The sequence below is a fragment of the Physeter macrocephalus genome, chromosome 7, assembly GCF_002837175.3.
Source record: "Physeter macrocephalus isolate SW-GA chromosome 7, ASM283717v5, whole genome shotgun sequence".
NCBI lineage: Eukaryota > Metazoa > Chordata > Mammalia > Artiodactyla > Physeteridae > Physeter > Physeter macrocephalus.
Window position 1 is genome coordinate 127408764 of NC_041220.1, and position 16191 is coordinate 127424954.

Sequence of the window (16191 nt, forward strand, 5' to 3'; positions counted from 1 at the left end):
TCTCTCTCTCTCTCTCTCTCTCTCTCTCTCTCTCTCTCTCTCTCTCTCTCTCCCACTAATGTGAGAACACATGCAAGCCAGCAAGAGGGCTTTCACCAGAATCTGACCACACTGGCACCCTGATATCTGATTCCAGCCTCCAAAACTGTGAGAAAATAAATTTCTGTTGTTTAAGCCACCCAGTTTGTGGTATTTTGTTCTGGTGGGCCAAGCTGGCTAAGACAACTGCTAAAATCTGGCTTCTTCTAGCATTTGAATGTTCATTAATCTTAAACTATCCTAAATTTGGGAATAAAAAACATTAAAATAAACACTGCCAAGAAAAGGTCTTAAGACAGCACAGGGGCATCTTCAAACACCAGAGGCAACTAAGAACTGGAGTGTTAGCCATTTACCTCAGACTGTGATAACAGCAAAGTTACCCACTTAGCCAAAGCTCAGCAGTTAGTCAGCAAACCTGCTTAAAACTTGTATTTTCATCTCTTAAAATCTATTCATTAGGAATGAGAAAGATAATATTAGTTTAAAGAGAATCTTGGGCTTCCCTGGTGGCGCAGTGGTTGAGAGTCCGCCTGCCGATGCAGGAGACACGGGTTCGTGCCCCGGTCCGGAATCTTAAAAATAGTGAAAAAGCTTTATTTTATTTTATTATTTTGGAGAATGGTATAGTTTAATGGCTAACAGTAAGCCTTAGGAAATTTCAGGCAAAAACCAAACTAGATTTCCATATCATTTAATATATGAAAATGGTCTTGATATAGCTTTAAACAATTTTTTTAAAAAAGATGTCTAAATTTTTTAAATGCAAAACAATTTAAATAACAGGTAACATGTAGCTCTTTTTTTTAATGGATTAAAACAGCACAATTTTATTATGTTACAGTTCTATAGGTCTGAAGTCCAACAGTTCTCACCGGACTAAGCTCACTTTTGTCAGGGTTGCTTTCCTTTTTGGAAACGCAAGGGGAGAATTCATTTCCTTGTCTTTTCCAACTTCTGGAAGGCTCTCTCCAGTCCATGAACATAACCCCCTACATCTCAGAATCAGCCACAAGGCAACAAATCCTTCTCACGCTGCTATCACTCTCTGACCATAGCCAGGAAATGTTCTCACTTCTAAGGACCCATGTGATTAGATTGGGCCCACCAGATAATCCAGAGTTACCTCTCCATCTCAAGATCCATGACCTTCATCCATCTGCAAAGTCCCTTTTGCCATGTCAGGAAGCGTAGTACATGTTGCCGGGATTAGGATGAGGACATCTTTGGGGGCTATTGTTCTACTTTACCACACTTCTCGGTGCGCTGCAGGCACTACCTATAGATTAGAATTTGACCTGTGAGATCAAATCTATTTATCCTGTGAGATCAAATCTATTTATCCTGTGAGATCAAAGTTTTCCCTACTTTAGAGATTCACCAGGAAAGAAAGAAAGAAAAAAAAGCAAAGCCAATCAGGGGATAACTGGAATCAAAAGAAAGTACCTACCACATGCTAAATACTTAAAAAAAAACAACAGCAATCTGCCAGGATTCTCTTATGCCACAGTCAGGAGTAGAAGTGGTAGCAGACCAGCCCTCAGCAGCTACAGAAGGGGGAATGTTCTTTCAGGGCTGCCTTTCTACCAATGGGGTCCTAGAGTGCCACCCCCAGGTCTCTCAGCTTGGGGTCCCCTTCATGTGGGATCATGCGTGCTTGCACATTGGCCTAAACACTTTTAAAAAAACAGCTTCATTGAGGTATAACTGACATATAACAATCTGTACATGTTCAAAGTGTAAAATGTGATATGTTTTGACATGTCTATACCTGTGAAACTATTACCTTATTCAGGATTATGAACATATCCATCCTTATCAAAAGTCTGTTTGTGCCCCTTTGGAATCCCTCCCTAACCCCACCTGTTCCCAGGTAACCACTGATCTGAGATTAGTTTCCATTTTCTAGAATTTTATATAAATGATATCATACAATAAGTACCCTGTTTTGGTCTGGTTTCTTTTAGTTAGTGTAATGATTTTGAGATTCATCCATGTTGTATGTGTCAAGAGTTCACTGTTTTTACTGCCGAGTAGCGTTTCAATGTAAACCACAGTTTTGTTTATCTTTTCACTGACTATCAACATGTAGCTCTTACTATGTTCTAGGTATTGTTCTAGAAATTTATATATATTTACTTTTCACTGAAACTCTAAGAGATAGGATTATTATTATTCTCATTTTATTTTATTTCATTTAGATACATGCACCCCAATGTTCATTGCAGCACTATTTACAATAGCCAGGACATGGAAGCAAACTAAATGTCCATCAACAGATGAATGGATAAAGAAGATCTGGTATATATATACAATGGAATATTACTCAGCCATGAAAAAGAATGAAATAATGCCATTTGCAGCAACATGGATGGACATAGAGATTGTCATACAGAGTGAAGTAAGTCAGACAGACAAAGACAAATATCATATGATATTGCTTACATGTGGAATCTAAAAACATGGTACAAATGAACTTATTTACAAAACAGAAAGAGTCACAGATGTAGATAACAAATTTATGGTTAACAAGGGAGAAAGGGTAGGGGAGGGATAAATTGGGAGATTGGGATTGACATGTACACACTACTATATATAAAATAGATAACTAATAAGGAATTACTGTATAGCATAGGGAACTCTACTCAATACTCTCTGATACCTATATGGGAAAAGAATCTAAAAAAGTGGATATATGTATATGTATAACTGATTCACTTTTCTGTACAGCAGAAACTAACACAACATTGTAAGTCAACTATACTCCAATAAAAATTAATTTTTAAAAATTCCATTTCATAAGTGAAGAGATAGAGACCCAGAGAAATTGAGGAACTTGTACAAGGTCATGTGGACAGCCAGTGGTGGAGCTGTGGTCTGAACTGGGGCAGACTGGCTTTAGACTTTGTGCTTTTTTTTTTTTTTGACTTGTAGTTTTTTATTCTATATTTTACTTACTATATTCATAAAATATTCATACCCCTGTATCACTCTACAGGTATTCTAATTGTAAGATTATATAGAGAACTTTATTGGCCATTTCAGAGATTTTCAAGGATCATTTTGAGCATGCTCAATTCCATCCTAAGCAGAGCCCTTAAAACCCACCCACCTTCTGAGCTGTGATTCTACTGTATGTCAGTGGAAACCCTGAGACTGTTGGGAAAAGAGAACCCTTTTAAGTATTTGAGCATAAGAATGATGACAGGATAAACCCACGGCTGGTCGGTTTAGTCTGGTAACAGGGAACAAGAGATAGTACACTCACACAAATATACACGGCCAGTCAACAGTGGAATTCACATAAAGGATGAAAAAAAAAAAGTTTGTGAGCCATTCCCCATTCTTTTAAAACAACTAAAATAGTAAGAGCTTGAGGTCATAAATATTTATAATCAACTCTATTATAAAATCTAAAAGAAACAATGTTAACACATGGGCTTATTCTGACTAAAGAGTTATCATTTTTTTATATTTTCCAAAGAGTATTTAAAAAGAACACCAAGTTAAGAAAAAAATCATTTTAAAATTTTGCAATAATTTTACTCTCTATACATTAATACCAATCCTTTAACCCTGAAAACATTCTTCACTTGTACAATGTAAAAAAATTTTTGACTGTATGTGACTAGAAATACTCCATTACCATAAAGCTACAAACAGATTTATGTTCCTAAGAGCAAAGTTAGAAAAGCAAAAATAATATTAAAATGGTGATAAGCACCAAGACAGAACTTGTTTGCACTTAGGGCCTGATTGGTTGCATTTAAACATAATCTCTACCAACAAAGGACCAAAATGACACCTTATTTGGCAAAAACAGAGAAAAGAAAAGGATAAAAATATACATAAAGAGGTCTGGAAACTGAAGAATGCCCACTTTAAAACAATAAAATCAATCATACCTGTTTTTTAACTAATGTGACATTTGCAAAATATATCCATGTCACTTTTCTTCCTCTTTAGTTCACTTTATACAATTCAGACTGCTCCATTTTTGTTAATGTGTTGTCACACTAGTGTAAATAAATATTCTGAATTATAGGAATTTGCTGTAACGAACCCAGACCATTAGAGCCAGTCCCAGTAGTTCAAACAATCTTCGTTGCAACTCATTCCAACTGGTGAAACAGATTATCTGCGTAATTTTAAAAAACCTTAGCCTCTCTTAGATGAGATATCGTGTGTGTGAGATATCGCACGCGCGCGCCCGCGCGTGTGTGTGTGTGTGTGTGTGTGTGTGTGTACCCATACAAGTTTGCCAGGGCAGTGTGAGAGTGAGTGCATCCCAAAGAGCAGAGTGATATACAAACAACTGTACACAATGGACCGAAAGACTTGGGTAGCCGGACACTGAATTTCCCCCCAAACAAACCTGAGGCTGAGCGCTGGGGGAATTAAGGGATCTGTCCTCACAATGTGGAATCAGTGACAGGTTCGGAAAACAAAGGCTAAGGCAGGATGCCTCTGTCGCAACATTCCTGTGACACTGGAGGGTACGAAGCAGCGACAGGGATCAGGCAGGCATCAGGGATTGACTCTAGCTGCACCTGGAGGGATTCCCTGGGTCTGAAGCTGAGGATCCTTGGACCCTTCCCGAAGGGCATTTGCAGTGGCCCAGGCAGTGACCCTCCACCTCTTAGCGAGGACGTCCCAGGGATCCCAGGGTCTGAGCCTGGGTATCCCTGCCTCCCGGTCTCAAAGCTTCTCTCAATACGGATACTATCCCTTCTAGAGGCTTGGCCAAGACCCATCACTACCTTCCACTGCCAACTCAGTCTTAAAAAGGGGTTCTCCTCTGTCCCTGTGGAGTCCCTGAGTTTGAGGTAATGCCAATGTACCATATGCTGTATAGCAGTGACAAAGTCGGGCAGTCCACTGGAAAACTCAAGCAATCTAGATTCAATATATTAGCCGGTTTTTGTTATCTCAGTAATAGTTTTTAGTGAGACGGTTTCTCCACACAACTTGTAATGTGTGGGGTAAAGGAAAAAAATATTGCTAGAATACGATAGAAAGATTTTAAAAGTTCAGCATTGGAGCCCATTCCTTAGGGAAGGAAAAGTAGACATATTATGTTTCCACTCTCCATTTTCCCATCCTTGGCTTTGAAGTAAAAGAGCACCACGGTCCTGTAAAGCTAGTTAAAGGTTCTCCCGGTCCCTCCACCGACACAACAATAGACTCTGTGCTTTTAACTACTATGATGTCATGGCTGCATCTCTCGTTTCCTTTTCCCTATGCTATGCTGTGCTCTGACATGGGAGAAATGCTTGGTAGGGATTCCTCATATTTCCTCTGAACATGTTCTGTTTGGCATCAGCATCTTGATTCTGCCTTTTCCTATATGCTACTTAAATTTCTTTAAAAAGACTGCTTTTTATCATTAAAAAATTTTTAAAATATTAAATGGACTCGAATCCTGTTTCTGTTTGTCACTCACTCCCCATAAATTATTTTATTTTTTAGCATCTTTATCGGAGTATAATTGCTATACAATGGTGTGTTAGTGTCTGCTTTATAACAAAGTGAATCAGTTATACATATACATATGTCCCCATATCTCTTCCCTCTTGCGTCTCCCATAAATTATTAACTGGTAATAAGTATTGAAGGGCGAAGCCGTCCCTACTGAAGAGGTAAATGTGGAAATGAACTTCAACTATTCTACTCTCATTGGTAAGACATTCTCTATTGTGAGATGGATCAGGACATGTTTTCCTGTGGCCATGAACCATTAGATTTTAGAACTGTCTTTGTTCTAGGTCATGATCATCACTTGTAAATTTTTGGCTTTTTGTTTAGGAAGATTGGGTCACGTCAGCCTGCTCTCTGCCTAGGGAAAGAGGATGCCACACTGACATCAGGGTATTGCAGTTCATGTTGCCGTTACTTATCATCATAAACTAATTTTAAAAGTACCTGATGATGATATGAATTTCCAAGTAGGTGTGCCTAATAACAAAAATTATAATAGTAACCAAGCCATGGGTTGTTGTGAGGACTGAGGGAGTTAATCTATGTGAAGTGCTAGGCAGTGTGTGACATAGTAAACACTCAACCAGTAGTGTCATTAACATTGCTGTTATTGTGGGGAGACTGGCTGGTCCAGTGACTTTGAGTGTGTTGGTACCTTTGACAGCTTTTTGTTTTCTTTTTTAACCATGCAATGTATACATTGCTATTCTGGCTTTTTAAAAAAAAAGATTTTAAAATAGTTTAATTTTTATAGTAGTATATAGGCATATGTTCTACATAGGTTATTAAGATCTATTAAGACCTGGGTATCGTCATTGCAGACATTTCAATAACACTGGGGGAAGATACAACAAACTCATATGAACAATAAACACTGTACCAAAGAGTATATAATGAAATTATCTATTGTAGTCTAAGGATTGTGTGGTGTTCAGAAGAGATAAAGCTCAACTGAGGTTGTAACATTCGTAAAGATCTTAGTCACGGTAGTGCTAGCATACTAGGTTTTCTTTAAAGAAAAGGGACTATCTAGAAGAGAAGGAAAATCATTGGCATAAATATCTACATAGAAATAAGTGTGGTATATAGTTGTGGAATATTTGTAATATTAACTGGTAAATCATCATTGTTTCTTATGCCTTTTTATTCTTTGCTTATAACAGGCACCAGGCAAAACGTTTCCCCATGTATGAGAACATAATTTTCAAGCAAATCCCAGATCATTGTTTCTGTCAGAGTCAATGTTACTTTCTAAGTAAATACTGAAACTAATGGCTTTATAATGATATTTTTACAGACTTTACTTATTTAAATAATCTCATGGCTATTAAATTACTACATTGGATCTGGCAGATGAAAGTATCTGTGTTTTGCTTTACAAAGTTGTTTATATCAAAGGCTGCCTCTTCAGAAAAGAACAATGACCTTAGGGTGGGCGGTCATGTCATCCTATTCTTAATAGGTCTATGTTTCTCACGTACAAATTGAAAGGGCAGGATTATAGGCTTAAATGCAGAAAAAGTCATAATTCATTCTGAAACATCTAGGCTAGCATTCATTTGGGAAAGTATACAGGGAAAAAACCCACACTGAAACATTTACAAATGAGAGGAGTGCTTATACAGAGCGGTAGTGTAGGTAGGTACAGACAGATTTACAACTTCTCCTCTTCCTCCTTCTCCAACCTCTCCTTCTCCTCCTCCTCCTCCTCCTCTTTGCTCCCTCCTCCTTCTCTTGTCTTTCTTCTTTGTGTCTTATCTAAGTTACTATTATCTGAACATACACTAGTTTTATTGTTGTCAGAGGTTAACCCCACAAAATGTCCCCCTGTTAGACCTGAGAATTCCTCAGGCTGTGGCTATCTGTGCTCAAAAACAGACTTCCAACCTGCTGTGCTCCTGCCATCTTGCCTTACCATTCTTCCAGGTAGCCAGCTGGAAAAGCTATCTTCCATCATTAATCACCAGAGTGACTACCATCTTGGTTTTGGAGATAACATGGCCCAGAGCCATGTCTTGCCACCAAACTCTCTCCATGTGACAGGGGCTGCTCACCTCGCATGCATGGGACTAGTTCAAGAAAATAGTGGTAGGCAATTGGGTCCAGGATAGACCATGCCAATCTCAGTCTAGTGTCTTTCCCATCTTTATTTACCAAAGATTGAAACAACCATGGTGTCTAGACTCATACACTTAAAGTTACTTAATACATGTTTGTATACCACTGGATTCTATATAGAATTTGAGGCCACTTAAAAACCATATGGGCAATCTAAAGCAAAATTTAAAAATCAGGCTAGAGAAAACAATGATAGAAATAGGAAATGAATGAGAGCAATGGGAAAAATAGTACACAGATAGACACACTACAACTTCCCAAGGTTGAGCCACTAATTTGGCCATGAGCTTTCTCTTAGGCAAAGAAAAAATGGAAACACAATTGTCAGTTATTGAAGTCTTAAAGAGTTTACTTGCATGGATATTCCTAAAGAGAACCCTGAGTAACAGAGGAGTAACAAATAGAATGCAGGAAATTATGTCTTTTAAAAAAAATTTTTATTTATTCATTTTTGGCTGCATTGGGTCTTCGTTGCTGCACGCCAGCTTCTCTCTAGTTACAGCGAGCGGGGGCTGCTCTTCGTTGCGGTGCGCGGGCTTCTCATTGCGGTGGCTTCTCTTGTTGAGGAGCACGGGCTCTAGATGCGCGGGCTTCAGTAGTTGTGGCTCACAGGCTCTAGAGCGCAGGCTCAGTAGTTGCGGCGCACGGGCTTAGTTGCAGCGCACGGGCTTAGTTGCTCCGTGGCATGTGGGATTTTCCCGGACCCGGGCTTGAACCCGTGTCCCCTGCATTGGCAGGCAGATTCTTAACCACTGCGCGACCAGGGAAGCCCCATGAAATTATGTCTTTATTAACATCCTTAAAATAAAGTTACCATTTCCCATCTCCTCCTCCAGCAACACTCTAGTCCTAGACTCCCCCATCTCATACCTGGATTACATAACCTGTCTTCTAGTTAGTCTCCCTTTGTCTACTCTTATAATTCATTATTTATAAAACAGCTTTTTAATAGTGTCTTTTTCAAAACTTCAATTAGATCTCATCAGTTCTGTATTTAATGGGAAAACTTTCCGATGGCTTTCCATTGTGAGAAGAATGGAATCCAAACTCTTTACATTGCCTCAAATACCCCTTATGATCTAACCCCACTTACCTCTCCAGCATCAGCTCCAACTCCATCCCCTTCACCCACTCTGTTATGGCTACGCTGTGCTTTATTCAGTTGCTGGAGCATGCTAGACTTGCCTATCCTGAAACACTAAGTTCCTGTATTTACACAGCATGCCCCCAAACCAAGGACACATACTTTAGGTTTTTATTATGATAGCACCCACATTTGGGTACAAAAACTTTCCAATTATCTACTGCTGCATAATCAACCCTCCCAAATTAGTAGTCTAAAACAACAATTGTTTATTTAGCTCAGAAATATGCAATATGAGCAGGTTTTAGCGAGGACGGCTTGTCACTGTTCCATGCAGTATAAGCAGAAAAAAGTTGTGACAAAAATCAATAACAAATTTACAGTGAAAAATGTTCAGCCAACAAGGGAAGGAGTTAAAGGAGCTTCCTTACCTTGATAAAGGGCATCTGTGAAAAAAAATATGTCTAACATACACTTAATATTGAAATAGTAAAACCTTTTCCTCAAGGATCAGGAAGACGACAAGGATACCCATTCTCACCACTCCCATTCAACATTGCAGTTCTAGAAAGTAGAGTAGGAAAAGAAAAAGAAAGAAAAGACATGACAATAGGAAAAGATGAAGTAGAATTATGTTATTTGCAGATAGCATGATTGCTTACATAGAAACCCCTATGGAATCTACAAGAAAAGTGCTAGAACTAGTAAATGAATACAGAAAGTTCACAGAATATAAGTTCTAAAAACAAAAAGCAATGATATTTGTATATATTTGTAACAAAAAATTAGAAAATGAAATCTTAAAAATCATTTCTATTGGATCAGAAATTATACAATGCTCAAGAATAAATGTAAGATCTTGTGGCAGACACAACCTAAGTTGACCCCAATGTGCTGTGCCCTGTATAATTCCTCCCTTTGAGTGTGGGCAGAAACCATGGCTGGCTCCTTAGGTCACTGTCTTGCCTGCATATACTAGAATGATTCTCCTACTGGTCTTAGAGAAGCAAACAGCCATGCCATGAACTGCCTATGGAGAGGGCCATGTGGAAGGGAACTAGAAGCAGCTTCTAAGACTTGATCTAAAATAGTAAGAACAAGTTTGACAAAACACAGAGTTAGAGTACTTACCCTATTTGATTTTAAAACCTACCATATTCCTATATTAATCAGCAGAGTGTTGTATTGGCACCAAGATAGAGACCAGAAATCAACTCCCACATAGGTAGTCAACTGACTTTTGGGAAAAGGTACCCGGGAAATTCAATAAAAAGGATAATATTTTCAACAAATATTGCTAGAACAACTGGATATCAATATGGAAACATAAATCTTAACTACTATCTAACTTCTTACCCTCCAAATTTTTGAGGTGGTTCATAGATCTAAACATAAAATTCACAACCATAAAACTTACAGAAGAAAATGTAGAAGAGTATCTTTGTGACCTTGGGAAAGGCAAATATTTCTTCAACAAACAAACAAACAAAACCCAAAGCCACTAACTTTTAAAAGAAAGATAAATTGAAAAATTATGCTCAACAAAAACATCACTAAGAAAATCAATAGACATGCCACAGATGGGAAAAACATTAGCAGCACATGTATCAATAACTGAAGAAGTAGTACATCAACAATATATTAATTACACCTACAAGTCAACACATAAAATAATCCAATTTAAAATATGTAAAATATTTGAATAGATATTCTATAAAAGAATATGTGTGATGGAATAAACATGAAACAGTGGTCACCACGACTAGTCATCAGGAAAATTAAAATTAAAATTACAATGAGCACTTCCTCTTCTTTTCCCTTCTTGAAAACATTAGCTCTAAAGCCATTAGATCAGAAAGAGAACAGAAGGCATCCAAACCAGCAGAGACTGGGGAGAGCCACAGTATCCCAGAGCAGAGGTCAGAGCCCGGGCAGGGTAATGAGGCACTCATGTAATAGGGTGACCTGGCATAAGAACCCCAGCAGGGTGAAGAGGGCATCTACAAGAAGGGAGGCATGGCTGGAGATAATGCAGCATAAGTGCGGTGACCATATGGAGGTAACCTTTGCGTTATGGGAGTTGGGAGCCCAAGTGAGGTGAGGAGGGCATCTTTGTGAGGGAAGAGGTGTTGGCAGATGGATGACTGGTTACATACAGGGGCATTACTCAAATAAGGAAATTTATTAATGAAACGGGAGCCAGGTTTCTCGCCTTTGGAGGAGGGATTTGCAAATATGGATCGTGGCTATGAATGTGTCTATACAATTTTAAAATTAATTGAATGGAGCAATTAAGATCTTTTTAATTTTGTTTGTATCTTAATTTTACCCCACCGATTTTCTTTTTGTAAATATTTAAGTCAAAGCATGGGAGTGAGCTAGGGAAGTCTAAAATAGGCTATCTATACTTTCTCCAGCTGAAGTAGTCATGTGTGTTGGGGAAGGCCTATCAGAGATTCTTATAGAGAGTATTTTCAGTAGAATATTGTAATGCTAATTAATGCAATTATATAATGTTAAGTAGTTTATTCTGTAAAGACTTTTTGAAATGGATAAATTAACAATTATTATAACTGGTTAAAATTTATATTACCCTATTATTTACAAAATAAGAATGAACAGTCAAAACACAAGATCATGTCATAACATGCCCTAAATTAAAAAACCCAAAGAAGAATACTCTTCTGTCCTCTTAAAGGCTTAGTTGGTAATGTAGAAAGAAACAGCTGAGTCTAGAATTCAGGAAGATGACTTTAAAAATTTTCAATGATCTTAATTAGATAGCAAAAGCTATTATTATTAATAAATACTGATTTATTAATAATACTAAAACACCAAAGACCTGTTTTAGGGCTTAGTGTGGACTTTGTTTCAGAAAACGGGAATGTGAAATGAATATCAAATAAATCAAGCAACCAGATTTGGGAGATCTTCAAGTTTAGGATTAAAGTTAACTTGTCATGCATGTTTTAGTGTTAGTCCTAAATGGAAGCCAGACAAAGGACGATGGCCAGCACGACTCACCTCCCAGCACCTCTCTGCTTGTTTCCTATTTGCTGCACCATGGGGCTCTCGGTACAAGTGCCTGTGACTTCCACTGTCATGTGGGATAATGTTCAGGAGCACCCAGTGTTTGGTACGGTGGGTGCTCTGTTACTTACCATCCTCAGATGCTCTGAACAGAGACTCACTCATTACTGCAGCCCCAACATAACAGCCTGGAGCTGGGAGCATATTAGGCACTGAGTAAATACCTGTGGAGTGAGTGGCTGAAATATTAATAAATAAATAATAATGAAAAGTAGTGACTTTTGAAAAGAAGTTGTAATTACATTACTATTTTATTTTACTTTTAAAAATATTTATTTATTTATTTATGTGGCTGCGCCAGGTCTTAGATGCCGCACGTGGGATCTTTGCTGTGGCACGTGGGGTCTTTAGTGGCAGCATGTGAACCCTTAGATGCGGCATGTGAGATCTAGTTGGAATTAGATCCCACATGCATTACTATTTAAAAACAGAGTTATTTGAATATGAGTTATTGTTAATAATTTGAGAGCTTTATTGCAGTTCTGCTACTGGCTTGCACTATTATCTCACATAAAACATCAAACTCAGACAAGAAAGAGAGCTATAGTGGATTATTTTTTGTTTGTTTGTTTTTTATTATCTTTATTTTTCCTTGCAGTTCTAAAATTTTACAGCTCTTTTCCCTCATTTGGCCTCCTTTTGGGAATTTTACTATGTATAGCTTTAAAGGCTTACTTACTCTGTCCCTAGATAGGTAAGAACTAATTTAATGATCTTGTTATTTTACATTTATAAAAACAGAGAAGTTAAATGACTTGACTAGGTTAATCATGGTGAAAAGGAACAAGACCAGACATCAGGGTGGCCATATATCTGACAAGTACTTGGTGTTGTTCTGTGGTTTTTCTAGCTCTCTTCTCTTACTTTAGGAAAAGAGCATCTTTAAAATTTTCTAATTAATAAAGTAATATATGTTCAGTTCAGAAAACATAGAAAACAAAAAACACAACTGAAAATGTATTTATACTTCCACTACACACAAATAACTACTTTTAAGGACTTTACTGTATCTTTTCTTAGCCTCTATCTTTGCAAATATTTATAAAGTGCATATTTTTGCACATAGAATTTGCTAATTTTGTTTAGTTAGAATATGTCAGCAATGTTTTCATGTTATCAGATATTTAAAGATTAGTAAATAATTCTGATTTTTAAATAATTCAATTAATATTATGTAGTTATAATAAATTATAAAGATTATAATAATCCAATTAAGTAAACCTCCTACTTTTGAACATTCAGGTTGCTTTTAAGCTTTCATCATTATAAATTATTATTGCATTTGGAAACTGACTTCCTTCACATAAGAGATTATTTTTAAAATCTTGATAGTAATTCACAGGTATACATATTGGGGATGTACCCAAGTTCCCCCCTTCAACTTCTGTATTTTGCCAAAATTCGATTTTTATTTTTGGAAGGCCAGATTTCCAAATGCTTCATTTGGAAACATCATTTATGGTCTATCTGAACTTGGGCATAAGCAGTGATCTCATAGATTACATCTACATCTTCATGTTCTCCTTTCTTTCTGGCTTAGAAAATTACTTATTGAGAAACTCGGCTCGGCACTGCCAAACAGGGAAATCATCACAAATGTAACCCCTGCCCTGGGTACCGGTTACTCCCAACCATTGACTGGTTATTTCTACCCATTTCAATTAACTTGAGAATAATTTTGCCTTAGTTCCCAAAATAGGCCATTTGGAATTTTTATTAAAATTATATTCCATGGGGATGTCATGTACAGCATGGTGACTATAGTAAAAAATACTGTATTGCATACCTGAAAGTTGCTAAGAGAGTAGATCTTAAAAGTTCTCATCATAAGAAAAAAGATTATAAAAGTATGGTGATGGATGTTACCTATACTTACTACTTATGTGGTGATCATTTCGCAATGTGTACAAATATCAAATTACTATGTTGCACACCTGAAACTAATATAATGCTATATGTCAATTATACCTCAATAAAAAATTATATAAATGTGCTATTTAAAATAGGAAATATTCCTATGTATTCCTGAGCCTATTTACAAACACATTAAATATCACCTATAAACATCTATCTACATAATATCTGTAAATGTGGAATTTCTGAATATATTCAAGTCATTTAAGTCCTTCAGGAAAATGTTACCATTTCCTTTTTATAGGCTTTATAAATAAATTGCCAATAATTTTCAATTATACTATCAACTACTCAGTGATTACTAGATGCCAAACACTGTGCTGAGTATTTTACATGAATGATCTTATCTAATCCACTCAACAACCATATAAAGAGGGAACAGTCATTATCCAGAGATGCAGACATGGGGAAGCTGAGGCTTGAAGAGGCTTTATATCTTGCCCAGGGCAATACATCTAGTAAGTGGTGGAAGATTTTGAAACCAAGTCATTTGGAGATTTTTAAGTAATTAAAAAAAATCAAGTCTAACATATGTAGAGAAGTGTGCAAAATAATAAATGTACAGCTCAATGAATTTCTACAAAATAAATACACTCAGGTAATGTGCATCCAGATTAAGATAGAGAATATTACCAGGACCCCAGATGCCTCTCCAAGGCCCCTTCTAGTCATTAAGTCCCTCTAGGGTAACCACTATTCTAACTTTTCTCACTGTAGACTAGATTGCCTGATTTTGAAGGTCATGTAGCTGGAATCAGAGAGCATGCATATTTCTAAGTCTGGCTTCTTGTGCCCAACATTATATTTCTGCTTTGTTGTCAGGTTCAGCTATAGTTCTTTCTAATTGTTATACAGAATTCTATTTTATGTATAAACCAGTTTACTCGTTCTACAGTAGGTGGCATTTGGATTGTTTTCAGTTTGGTGGCTCTAAACATACTTTTATATGTTGCTTGGCGTATAGATTTCTGTTAGCTCTGTATTTAAGAGTGGAATTGCTGGGAATGTGTATGCTCACCTTCACACATATCCTATATTTCCAAAGTGATTTACCATTTTCCACATTTAACTACAATTTATAAGAGTTCCTGTTGCTCTGGACCTTTTGCTCTTGTGTTTTTAAACTGACAGTTGCTAGTAGGATAGAAAAGTATTTTTTTTCCTCTATTTGTTCATTTTATATATATATATATTTTATATATACATATATTTTTATATATATATGTTTTGCTACATACCTTTTATAACTTAAAAAAATGCTCTACAGCCCTAGTTATACCTCCGTTTTTATTTCTAATTTCAAAGTCATACATTTTCATTACTATTACACTAATAGTTTTGTCTATTACTGGTTTGATTCCTAGCAAAATGTATATGGGTATTATTTTTCATTCTGTTTTTTGCAGTTTAAAAAAATCAATACTTTCTTCTTTCATCTTTATTAATTCCTAGTCTTTCTTACATTTATTTTGTTTTATTTTCCTAACTTTATTAGCAGAATGTTTACTTTATTTTTATTGTATAATAGTAAGTTGTCTCTGCTGATGGAATGAACAAGTTGAAGAGAATTCTGCTGGAGGGATTTTGATTATAAAAGATTTTTTCAGTCAAAAAGAAAAGAGAGAGAGATGAATAAGGAATTAATTATACTTTTCCTTTCCCAGGACATTGCCCTGTCTGCATGTGTGGATGATAAGTGTGATTTTAATCTTGCAACCAGGAGGGGATTTAGCCACAGGGAAAATTGCAGAATAGAAGATTAAAGATACCTTGGTCTCTTCTGACATCACAGAGTCATTGCATGTCTTTCAAACTTCCTCTTATTAAAGACCAAGAAAAAAGAAATAAAGCAATGTTTTTCCTGATTTTTATACTGTTTTGAGTTCTGCTTTCTGTTATTGGCCAAAGTATCCTGATTCTCTACCCACATCTTTATTCATTTTTGTTTTGCTTGAGTTAACAGGGACTGAGAGTTATGATGAAGTGTCCTACTAGTGTTGTTATTTTCATTTCTTTTTTGAAACCAGTTTTTGATTTGTATAATCCTGTATATTATTATTCAGCTTGAAGTTTTATGAGTTATAATTTCATGTCATAAATTTATATTGTTCTCTCCTATTATATCCTTTAAAAATATAATCTATGATTTTGTTCCCAGCTTCTTAAAGTATTATTTTCATATTATGTGATGGCTCAATGACTTTTCTTTCAAATATTGTTAAAATGTATATTCTAATATATTTTGTTATGTTTTGATGTTTAATAAATGTAATACTTGCTTCTGTTCTTACACCATCGTTTCCCTTTCCTGTGTACAGAAATATCTTTTTTTTTTTTTTTTTTTTTTTTTTCTGTATGCGGGCCTCTCACTGTTGTGGCCTCTCCCGCTGCAGAGCACAGGCTCCAGACGAGCAGGCTCAGCGGCCATGGCTCACGGGCCCAGCCGCTCCGTGGCATGTGGGATCTTC

General features: G+C 36.6%; 1 protein-coding gene across 1 annotated transcript in view; it reads left to right on the forward strand.

The window, feature by feature from the left end:
- Positions 1-16135, forward strand: part of LOC114486617 (uncharacterized) — a 323771-nt gene extending 307636 nt beyond the window's left edge. The window contains exon 10 of the mRNA XM_055086212.1: positions 16117-16135. The gene's annotated coding sequence lies outside the window, so the exon portion shown is untranslated. The remainder of the gene's footprint in view (positions 1-16116) is intronic.
- The last annotated feature ends 56 nt before the right edge of the window (positions 16136-16191 follow it).